The sequence below is a fragment of the Gekko japonicus genome, unplaced genomic scaffold (assembly GCF_001447785.1).
Source record: "Gekko japonicus isolate JY-2015 unplaced genomic scaffold, Gekko_japonicus_V1.1 scaffold3109, whole genome shotgun sequence".
NCBI classification, from domain to species: domain Eukaryota; kingdom Metazoa; phylum Chordata; class Lepidosauria; order Squamata; family Gekkonidae; genus Gekko; species Gekko japonicus.
The window spans coordinates 16,791-28,955 of NW_015174930.1; the positions used below are offsets into that span (position 1 = coordinate 16,791).

At 46.1% G+C, this 12,165-nt stretch overlaps 1 pseudogene; it reads right to left on the minus strand.

Moving 5' to 3' along the window:
• Positions 1-9,575: 9,575 nt before the first annotated feature.
• On the minus strand, positions 9,576-11,920 carry LOC107122059 (annotated as a pseudogene).
• Positions 11,921-12,165: the final 245 nt, after the last annotated feature.

Sequence of the window (12,165 nt, forward strand, 5' to 3'; positions counted from 1 at the left end):
AGTGCCCTGACCTGGATAGCCCAGGCAAGCCGGATCTCAACAGATCTTGGAATCTAAGCAGGGCCTACCCTGGCAAGTATTTGGATGAGAGACCTCCAAGGAATACCAGGGCTGGGATGCAGAGGCAGGCAATATCAAGCCACCTCTCTGAAACGTCCTAGCCCCACTAGAGGTTGCCAGAAGTTACCATGACTTCCAGGCTTGCAAGCATGCACACACATGCACACACAAAATACTCGCAAAAAAATTCAAGAAAGCTCAAGCAGTGATCACAAGCGAGTGAGCTGGTGGATCTGTAGTAAAGATAACTGCCATTGGCTTCTGTGGCCCTTAAAGCAGATCCAAGGTACTTCCCTACCTTGCTTGTTCAGGCCAGTGGTCCATCTAGTCAAGCATCCTGTTCCACACAGCAGTCAACCAGTTGTCCACGAAGGCCAATCAACAGGCCATAGAGGTCAAGGCCTTTCCCTGATGTTGCCTCCTGGTACTGGTATTCAGAGGTCTGCTGATTAGGTATATGGAAGTTCCTTTAACTCAACATGGCTATTAGTCATCGAGGGATGTCTCCTCCATGAATCTATCTAATGCCTGTTGTAAGCATGCATATGGCTGTCGCTATGTGCCCTGGCAGCGAATTCCATAATTTAATCACCAATGAGTAAAAAAGTACTTCCTTTTATCCACCTTAATTCTACTGCCCGTCAGCTTTACTGGGTGCCCCTGAGTTCTAGTATTATACAAAATGGCCAGCTGTTCACCATTTTAAAACAAATCTGAAATTCTGCTTAAGTGCTACAAAGACGTAAACAATGCTACACCTAGAAAGTTCAAATTGTGCCCTCAAAAAGGTGTCTCAGAGCAGCTTACAAACTCCTTTCCCTTCCCCTCCCCACAACAGACACCCTGTGAGCAGTGTTCCCTCTAAGCTGAGTTAGTGTGAGCTAGCTCACAGTTTTTTAGCCTCCAGCTCACAGATTTTTGTCTTAGCTCAGGAAGGATGGCTCCAGAGCAAACTGATTTATGCAGTAGCCAAATCACCTGCTCACAACTTTAATGCCAGTAGCTCGCAAAGTAGAATTTCTGCTCACAAGACTCCACAGCTTAGAGGGAGCATTGCCTGTGAGGTAGGTGGGGCTGAGAGAGCTCTGACAGAAAGTGCTATTTTTTCAAGAACAGCTGTTATCAGAACTACGGCTTGCCCAAGGTCATCCAGCCAGGTGCAAGTGGAGGAGTGGGGAATCAAACCCGGTTCTCCCAGATTAGAGTCCACACACTTAACCACTACACCAAACTGGCTAGAGAGAGGAGGAATCATGTAAGAGGCAGAAGTTCCAGCCATTGCCAGAAGACTACAATTTCCTGACTCCCCCTCCAGGGAACCATGCTAATTAATCAGGCTTAAGAGTGGCTTATGTTTGCAGTATAAAAATGTCATCAGGACTACAGAGATTCAAATAAATCTTGCTCATGGGATAACAAAATACCTAAAACAACAAGGCTGTCAGATGGCTAAATCTTTGAAACTAATCGGCTGTCTTTTGAACAATTAATTATTTGGTTCTTAAAATGTCAGTGCAGATTATTGTTTGAGGACATTTGTAAAAGATTTTTCTTTAACTAGCTCATTCACACAGACAAATCATGTATTATTTGGAAAATATACCCAAACGGAGTCCCAGCTTTGATGTCTACTTGTTTATCTCCCCAGTACATTTTTATTTCATTCTTCTTCCCAAGAGCTCAGAGCTCCATAATTGGTACTCAGTTCCTCATTCTATCCACACCACAGCAATAGGAGGTAGATTAGGCTGAAAATGGGTGACTGTCTAAAGCTTTGTAGCAGTATTTTAACCCAGTATTTAAATCCATATATGGTGCTCCTATGCCGTCTTTGATTAATATAGGAAGCTCCTACATGAAGGCTCAAGTAAACATATGTGTGACTCAAGTTGGATCAGGGGTCCCAGAACATGTAAAATTCTTGTTCCCAAGTGCTGCAGGGCTGGTTTCTGTTTGTAAGCATTGGCACAGAGGAGGAAGTCTTCAGTCTTCCCTCTGACTCCCTTTTCTCAAGCCAAAACAGCTGCAGGGGGCTGGGGTGGCTCAAGAAAACAGAGTGGGAGCAAAGGCCCCTCCTCCCTCTGTGCAGTGCTCACAAGGTCACAGGAGTTCCCCAATGTTACAAATACAAGTTGGGTAAGGGTACTTCCAACCCAATTCGGGTCACACATAATGTTTTGTTGAGCTCTAAGAGGCAGTTTCGAACCTAGCAGTTCGAAAGCAAGAAATTGCAAGTAGATAAATAGGTACCACTTCGGTGGGAAGGTAACAGAGTTCCGTGCGCCTTTGTGCTTAGTCATGCCGGCCACATGACCACGGAAACGTCTTCGGACAGCGCTGGCTCTTCGGCTTTGAAACGGAGATGGGCACCGCAACCTTAGAGTCGGACTCGACTGGCTTTCAAGCAAGGGAACCTTTACCTTTAAGAGGCAGTTCCACAGAAACCTCTATTTGAGCATACAGAACTGTTCCTCTTCATAGGAATGAATATGGAAGCCCTTGCAAGGGTAAAGATCTGAGTGTGCTTTGACCTTTCTTACACCATCTATAAATTGCTGGACCAAGAAATTAGATCACATACTTCAAGCGACTACACAGCAGATTTACAAAAGTGCAGCTCGAAATTAACCCATTCTGCTCAGCAGGGATGCCACCAAGATCTGACTAAAAATCCAGAGTCTTAAACCTGCAACAAACATTCCAGTTAATGCTCCCGGAAGGCAGAGGTCATTTCGGGGGGGATCGCGGGGGAACGCAGTACCCCTGGGTGAGGTGCAGGGGGGCGGGGCACATGACGAAGCCCCGCCCTGCTTCCAGCCCTCATTCAGCCAGGAGGAGGCAGGAGAAGAGGGAGGGTAAGTTGCTTCCTCCCTGCCTCTTCCCACCCCTGCCTGCCTGGGGCCAGGGAGGGCCTTGGCGGGGCTTCCTCGCACTCCCACTGGCCTTGCAGGTCCACCGCCGGGCCCCTGATGTCAGGGGGTGTGGCATATGCTAATGAGTTATGCTAATGAGTCCCCCTAGCTCTTTTTCTACGAAATGACCCCTGCCGGAAGGTAATCTGTAGATCCCTTAACTTAAGCCAAAATTAATGCCTACTGAAATCAATCAAATCTTGAAGTGAATTAATCCTGGATTAAACTTCTTACAGGTCACTGTTCAAAAGACTGAAAGCACAACTATTAATTAGCTTAAATTTCAAACATGTTTGTATACAAAATTGGCCCTGATCCAATAAGGGGTGACCCTCGTGTGGTTCATAGTTCAGTCCTCTTGCATGTGTAAGAGACTGCTACCAAGATGGGGTAATGGATATCCAATACCCTAGAGTCGATATAGTCTCCTTCTGCTGATAGTAGTTAAGCTAATTTTCTGGCCGAAGATAAATTCCTATAAAGAATTCATTGCAATTCATTGCTCCACATAGGGCTGCCTTTGAAGCCGCTCCAGGAGCTTCAAGTAGTTCCAAACGCAGCTACCATTTTGTTGGCTGCTATAGCCTGGGATAGACGTATCCATTTTGTGCTACGGCAGCTACACTTTCTACCTATTTCCGGATCAAGTTCAAGGTGCTGGTACTCAGCTTTACAGCTTTAAATGGTCTGGGACTGTCATATCTGAGGGGCCAGCTCTCTCACTATAATCCCCTATGTACGCTGCGCTCATCATCCCACAACTTGTTGGTGGTGCCAGGCCCCCAAGAGGTCCGTTTGGCTACCACCAGGAAAAGGATCTTTTCCACCTTGGCCCCATCCTGGTGGGATGCCTCGCCAGATGAGGTTCCGAGCTTCCACAGGGCTTGCAAGTCAGTCTTGTCCAGGGAAGCCTTCTCCTGGTCTTGTTCTGTTGGCCCTCCTGGAACGTATCTACTTCTTTATATTTTACTGATTATTTATGAATGACCAGTGTCTGATTTTATTATCTCGTATATTATGTATTTTATAACAATCATTGCTTTATTGTTGTGATCCACCCTGAGCCTTCAGGAAAGGGCAGAATAGAAATCTAATAAATAAAATTGATTTGAAGAAAAGGAGATAAATGTGTTTGCATTTGTGACCCTCTATCCATTTCTTTCAAAGGAAATACATGGGGCAGGGGATATTTAGAAAATTGTATATGTCTCCTCTCCAGAGACTTCCTTGAGGTGGCTCACAATTAACACAATAAAACAAAACCAATAAGCCATTTAAAACAATCATTAAAAAAGAATCCAAGGGCATAAAAAGAGCATGAAACAAATATTGTGCAGCCTAAAACAATAGTAATAAAATACTCAACAGGCCAGAATCAGACCATAAAACTAAAAAAATGTGAGAATCTCTTTGTTAAAGAGACTAGGTAAAAGGAAATGTTTTGGCTTATAGACGAATGAAATTAAAGTTGGCGCCAGGCAAGCCTCAAGGGGGAGCTGAAGGTGCCACCACAGAAAAAGCCCTGTCTGACATCTCCTTCCAAATTTTGTTATTTTAGTACATAAGAACATAAGAGACGCCAATGTTGGATCAGGCCAATGGCCATCTAGTCCAACACTCTGTCACACAGTGGCCAAAAATACCAGGTGCCATCAGGAGGTCCAGCAGTGGGGCCAGGACACTAGAAGCCCTCCCACTGTTGCCCCCCCCCAAGCACCAAGAAGACAGAGCATCCCTTGCCCCAGACTGAGAGTTCCTATCTATACCTTGTGGCTAATAGCCACTGATGGACCTCTGCTCCATATGCTTATCTAATTCCCTCTTGAAGCTGTCCATTCTGGTAGCCGCCACCACCTCCTGCGGCAGTGAATTCCATGAGTTAATCACTCTTTGGGTGAAGAAGTACTTCCTTTTATCTGTTCTAACCCGACCGCTCAGCAATTTCATGGAGTGCCCACGAGTTCTTGTATTGTGAGAAAGGGAGAAAAGTACTTCATAAGTACTACATAAGAGTAACCATGTGGATCAGATCAATGATCCATCTAGTCCAATATCCTGTCTCCAACACTGGCCAGATTCCACAGGGAAACCCATAAACAGCTTCATCTGCTGGCAGCTCCCCAGCATCTGTCAGTCAGAGGCATTTTGCCTCTGAACTTTCAGACCCATTTGGTGACCATGGCTAATAGCCATCGACAGACCCCATAAAGTTGTCCAACCCTCTTTTAAATTAACCAGTAAAATAAGCCAGAATATTACTCAATTCAAATGTCAATTTTCTGTAATAGTTTTGAATATATATGATTTTAAAACATCAGTATATCTCATTCTTAGCACTACCTCATCTGTGGATACACACACACACACACACACACACCAGTGGTTAAGTCACCCTAAAATGATAAAAGGAGCACCTGTAGCTTTAAGAAAAAGATGCCCTCAGTAGCCATTGCTAGGCAACCACAACAACATTGCCAGCCTTTGGGCTTTGGTTTCTATCAGTAACAGGCAGGGGCCCAGGAGGTTGGCTTTTGAGGGAAGACAAATTGGGCCACGTTCAGCACCACCCACTAGGCAACTTGCTACCATGCAACTTGTATAACTCACCAAGGCCTGGCTGCTTGCTATGCTTTAACAGTAGCCACACCACGAAAGCCAGTGTAGTGTAGTGTTTAGCGTTTCAGACTGGGATCTGGGAAACCCAGGCTGGAATCCCCACTCTGCTGTGGACGCTCTCTCAGTAACTCTGGCCTGTTCACATTGTCTCAGCCTAACATATCTCATGGAGTTGGTGTGAGGAAAATGATGTAAACTGCTCTGGGTGCCCACTGGGGAGAAAGGTGGGATAGAAATGAAGTAAATAAATAAAGTAAATAGATAATAAATATAGATAACAAGTAGGTTGGTTGGTGAGTAGGAAGAGGAGAAGGAAGCAGAGAAAGGTGAGGGTATGGGGGCTACCAGGAGGAAATAGTACGGGGAAGGGGATACATGGGAAAGTGAGGAACCCCCGCATTCGTCTGTCCAGGTTCCCCATTGACAACTAGACCTGGCTCAGCCAGCACCACACAACTTGACTCGAAGTTTCCCAGGCAGAGGCTGCCAGCAGGAGGAAAGGAAAGAAAGCTGAAAGCCCAGGGATAGATAAAAGTAGGTTGGCTGGTGGGTGGGAAGGAGAGAAGGAATCATAGAAAGGGGAGACGCTATAGGGACTGCCAGAAAAGGGAACGAGTAAATCATCGGGGAAGGGGGAAATTAGATGCTCCCCACAGGTCCTTGTGAGTTCTACACTTGTACTTTCCACAATTTCCCTTTGCTTCTTTCTCAAAGAATCCACTTGGTATTTGTTCAGCTCACCTAGTCTGCCATCAAAGGACCAAGATGCCAAGAGACAGGAAAAGACCTCCCCCTACTGGATACAAGTGGGAATTACTGCCATTCCTTAGGGGCACGGATGGATTCATTCCACTGAATGAAAAAATAATGATACTGCCGCAAGCCTCTTTTCAATTAAAACACCACTATATTCCATCCACGCATAACAGATAGAAAAAGAGATGTTTGTGCTGGCAGGGAGGGGCCTAGCTACTGCTGTCTCCCCCATTCCCCCCCAGAATTTAGATAGATGCTTGTGTCACAGGGGAGGAGAGCATACAGTTCAACTATTTTGTAAAAAAAAAAAACCTCAACAAAACAGTGGGAAATTGCTGATGCTGCAATGCAGAACAGACTCTTTCTTTGGGATGCCACTGTGTGAAAGCTCTCCAAGAAGAGGAGCCGTTATTACAGTGAAACAATTAAGGTATGCAGCCAAAAGGCAGAGAGCATTTAAATGTTTGGTTTTTTAAAAACAATGGTCTTTGCAAAATGATATAGTTGATCTGGGGAAGCTACATTGGTCCCAACTGACTACATCATAATTGAAACAAACCAAGCAACCAATAGGTGCCCAAGAAGATCGCACAACATTCTATCCAGCAACCAGCAGAAAAGCAAGGGCATGTACTCTTTGGAGTCAGACAACATTGCCTGGTATCTAGAATAATATCAGAGATTTGTGAAATGTATAGGTAATGACATCTAAAATGATCAAAGGGCACCTGAATGATGAGGAAAGACTTTGACTCTTTGGCCTGGGGATAAAAGAGAGTTCAGAGAGATAACAGAGAGTTTAGAGAGATCTTTAGAGAGGATAGAGAGCACACACACTGAGAAATGTACCTTTCTTGGTCTCATAGTCAAATATCCAAGGGAAGTAAAAGTAAAAGGTAAAGGTTTCCCGTGCCTGAAAGCTAGTTGAATCCGCGGTCCAAAGACATTTCTGTGGTCATGTGGCTGGCATAATTAAATGCCGAGGTGCATGGAATGCTGTTACCTTTCCAGCGAAGTGGTACCTATTTATCTACTTGCAATTTCTTCCTTTTTTTTTTTAAGCCCCCTGAGGGGGGAATTTTTTATTTGCATTTCTATAAAACTACAACAGAAATTGGGGAGGGAAAAGCTACAATCTATAAGAAAAAGTAAAGACAATCTAACTAAAAACCCAAGAATGGAGGTTATACAATGCTTAAAACATAGTTATTACTCTTATATATTTGCTTTCAAACATGAAGAGTGCCCGTCGAAATTTCTTCCTTTCAAACTGCTAGGCTGGCAGGAGCTGGGGCCAGAGACAGGAGCTCAGCCCATCATGCGGCACCCGGGTCTCGAACTGCCGAACGACAGACCTTCCAGCAAAAAATTCTGTGCACGCAAAAGAAAGTGCTTCATATAGTACCCAGGCTGTGGAACTGACTGCCTCAGGATAGTGTGAACTACTAGGATAGATGGCTTTTTTTAAAAAAAAGATGAATGAATGAAGGCTAGGTCTGTCAGACATCTGTTAGTCATGGTAGCCAAAAGAAACCTCCATGTTCAGAGGCAGTCTAATTCTGAGAAATGGATCTTGGGGACATAGACCTGTGCTACTTTCAGCCCCTTGTGAGCTTCCAAATGTATCTGACCAACCACAGTTAGGGGACAGACTCTCCGTCTACATGGGCCTTCCCCAAATTCGGCAAGGCACTTCTCATATTCTTATCTTCCCAAAAGCAGAGCAATGCCCTTGGTTTGGTGAATGTGGAAACAGAAGCAGTCTTCAGAAAAGGATACAAAAAAGCAACAAGTAAACAGATTGTGTGGAAAAGCCCTTCAGATGCATTTGGGAGCTGCTCAATTAATTTCCCCCTCCCCTTCAGAGTTAAGGTAAATGATCTTAAATTAGAGGAGTTAATTACACCTGCTCTCAGTTTGGAGAGACAGCCACACCGGTTGGCATTGTGCAATTTAACACTCTCCTAATTGCCTCTGCTCATTTGCACGCTTTACAGCTTTTGGAGGAAGCACTTTCCCCCTTGGATGGCGAGTGGCAGAAAAACCTGGTCTCATCTCAGTAAAGCGAAACGTTTGTGAGACATTCCCTCTTTCGGCAGGTTTTTGGTTATGCTAAATGAAAAGGTAGGGTGGGATGCGGAGAAGAGAAGAAATCCCAGAATAATGTAGACCTACTTCCACCCAAAGAACCTCTGATACTTACAGCATCCCAAACTGAGGCTGTCGTACTTTGGTCACATTATGAGAAGACGAGAGTCACGTCAAAAGATAAAAATGACTAGGAAAAGTTGAAAGCAGCAGGAAAAGAGGAAGCCCCAACATGAGATGGATTGACTGAATCGAGGAAGCCATGGCCCTAGGTTTGCAGGACCTGAGCAAGGCCATTAAAGATAGGACGTTTTGGAGGTCATGAGTTCATAGGGTCACCATAAGTCAGAAGTGACTTGATGGCACTTAGCATACATGCATGCGCACGCACACCCACACGCACGCACACATCAGGAAAGGACCTTGTTGGTGATGGCACCAAAACTCTGGAACTCTCTCTCCCAGGGAGACTCATCTCTCTCTCCTGTAGTGATCTTCCACCAATGGGTGAAGACTTATTTGTTTCATTTAGCATTCCTTCAGTGATCCCCACTTCCCATCCAGTGTTTTTTTTTAATGCCTTTGTATGTATTTTAGCTCCAGTTTTAATAGACTTCAGTTTGGGGGTTGGTTTTATTATGTGTGTTTTAATTTATTAGCTGTCTTGGTTACTTTTGGGAGGGCAGAAAGGTGGGGTATACGTTTTGTAAAATAAATACATAAAACTCCACAGAACATGATCCTCGGAAAGAAACCTGTGGCACCCATGTCTACATCATGTCTTCTCTGGACAACTGCAGACTCTCCCTAAAAGGCCCCTGTCAGTTTCCTCCTCTTCTCCTTTAAAAGGAACCTTCTCTCTTTTCCAAGGGCTTTAGAATGGATCCCGTGTTGTTTCCCTGAAACGTTTTCTTTTTTAAAAGTCTCTACAATTTTTACTCTTTTAAAATATTTTTTAAAAGTTTGGATGTGGGAGCTGCCTTCTGCTGTCCTTCTGATTTCTTCCTTCTCAGAGTTTTCCACCTCAGTGGCTTAGCGCAACAGCTAAGGGCAAGGCTGCGAACCAAGAAGCTCATAGCTAAAAATTAACTTCAGCTCACTACATAGCTTTAGACAGCTTCAGTCTCCTTCCCCATCCCCGACCTCTTAGAATCTGCAGTATAAGGATAACACTGATGATCTACCTTACAGGGTTGTTGTGATGATATTGTATTTCTAAGAATCCTACCTTGCTGTTGTGGGATACTATATGAAATTATTTTATTGCTAAAGGACTCAGGTCTACCTGAAGGTTGCACTCACCAGCCTGATAGTTGTGTAGGAGTGGCAGTGGTGGTCACTCAGTAGTGAGGGAAATTCTCTTTGCACATGTTCAAAGGCACACACTTTTAAAACTCCTGCTCTCACTTTTTACAACTGAATCCAGACATTTAAAGCAAACTCCAGATGCCACAATTCTCCCATACTACCCAAACAGGTCTTCTAACACTGGCATTGCTACGCCTCCCCATTCAAACCAAGTGTTTCCCAGATACTTGGACTTCATTGGTTTTTCCCCTCCCCAAGCTTACAATCATGTCCTAAATAAGTTCCCCCATTTTATCTGCACCTAGGTGCTCAAAATTCATTCAGAACCAGACCATCGTGGGACCACACATGCTTTACTGTGAAGTCCCCAGAGAAAACGATAATCAATAAAACAGGATCAAAGGTTATATGCTGCCTCTATCCCTTTCTTAATCGGTGTCCTCTCATGCCCCTGTGCAAAGCCACCACCTCCTAGTGGCTAGTCTCCTTCCTTCCCCCATCAGGGCCAGCCAGACCATGTGGCAAGGTGAGTCAGCTCAACTCAAGCAGTGAATGTTGAATTACCATTAACAATCTATTTGCTGCCTGAAATGGACTTTCCAGTGGTGGGGCTTGTTCTGGTTAAGTGGGGGGTGCTGGCATCGCCAATAAAGAGCAACTGCTTCAAGTACTTGAAGGGCTGTCATATAGAGGGTGGTGCAGAATTGTTTTCTATTGCCCCAGAAGGTCAGACCAGAACCAAAGGGTTGAAATTAAATCAGAAGAGTTTTCAGCTAAACATTAGGAAGAACTTCCTGACAGAGTGGTTCCTTAGGGGAACAGGCTTCCTTGGAGGCGGTGGGCTCTCCTTCTTTGGAGGTTTTCAAACAGAGGCTAGATGGCCATCTGACAGCAGTGCTGATTCTATGAACTTAGGCAGTTCATGAGAGGCAGGGCAGGCAGGGTTGCCTCAGTGCTTAGTTCTTGTGGCCCTTTCTTACTCACCCAGGGAAATGGTGATCACCACTTTGGGGTCAGGAAGCAATTTTTCTCCAGGCCAGTTTGGCCCCCAGGGATCCTGGAGGTTTTTTGTCATCTTTTGGGCATGGAACAGGAGGCACTGGGGGTGTGGGGGGAGCTGTCCTGTGGATTTCCTGCATTGTGCAGGGGGTTGGACTAGATGACCCTGGAGGTCCTTCCAACTCTATGATTCAAAGGTGCATTTGGCATTTCAACCTCAAGGGCAAAAATACCTTGGGCTCTTTCTAGGTATCCTTCAAACCAGACAAGCCGTGTTCACGCCCATACACCCCTAGCATGCCCATGCTCCCACCCCACATTTCATCATGCGCCTCTCCTTTGAATCAGCCCAGAAAAGTGGCAAAGAGGACCTGTTTCCTGGAGCTCAAAGCACCCTTGTTCCCTCGGCAAGAGAGCTTCATGGAGCTGGAGGTGCTGATGGAGCCGCCATGTTTGCTCAGCCTGCTGGTGTGCTGCGGAGTGGAGGGCAGTGGGTTCATGAAGAGGATGCGAGCAATCAGGCCGTAGAGGACGGTGGCCAAGCCCAGGGGGATGACGTAGAAGATAGTGAAGTCCAAGAAGTAGATGGGCATGTAGAGGTTCCTGGAGACCCGGTAGCCGCAGCTGACTTGCGCGCCGTTGGCAAAAACGACTTGTGAGGTGTCCACCAGGAAGAACCACATGAGGCAGTAGAGGGAGGTGAAGAACCACACGCAGGCGATGATGCGCTTGGCCCGGGCCACGGTGCAGAGCAGCTGTGCCTTGATGGAGTGGCAGATGGCAATGTAGCGCTCCACCGTGAAGGCGGTGATGGAGCAGGCAGAGATGTTGATCCCCAGGTACTGCAGGTAGGTAATGCACAGGCACCCCGCGTAGCCGTACACCCAAGAGGCCACCACTTCAGAGATGTTGGGCAGCCCCGCCGCCAGCAGCACAATCAGGTCCGCCACCGCCAGGCTGACCAGATAGCAGTTAGTGGGGGTCACCATGTGCTTGGTGCGAAGGACCACCAGCACGACCATGACGTTGCCCGCGATGCCCACCCCACAGATCAGCAGCACCAGCAAGATGGTGACCACCTGCATCTCCAGGGGCAGGCGGGGCATGTTGCCCAGGAAAGTCTGGTTGGCGCTCGCATTGCCCACCGGCGTGCCAAAGAAGTCCCAAGACTGGTTCTCCATTGCCAGGTCCTCTTTCTTGAACCAGAGGGTGACGGAGGTCGGCTGGGCTTCCGAGTCCATCGGATGTTCAGCAGGTACCCTGAGCCACAAAAAGAGGGAAGTTATGGGGTAGGATCAGAGCTGGGGTTTTTTTTCCAGTACTGGGAAGCCGGGGGAGGCTTCCGGTCCAATCACTGCTCATCTGCAAATGTAATGGATTTGCATTTGGGCTCTCCCCATCCCCAAACACATGTATGAGAATAACA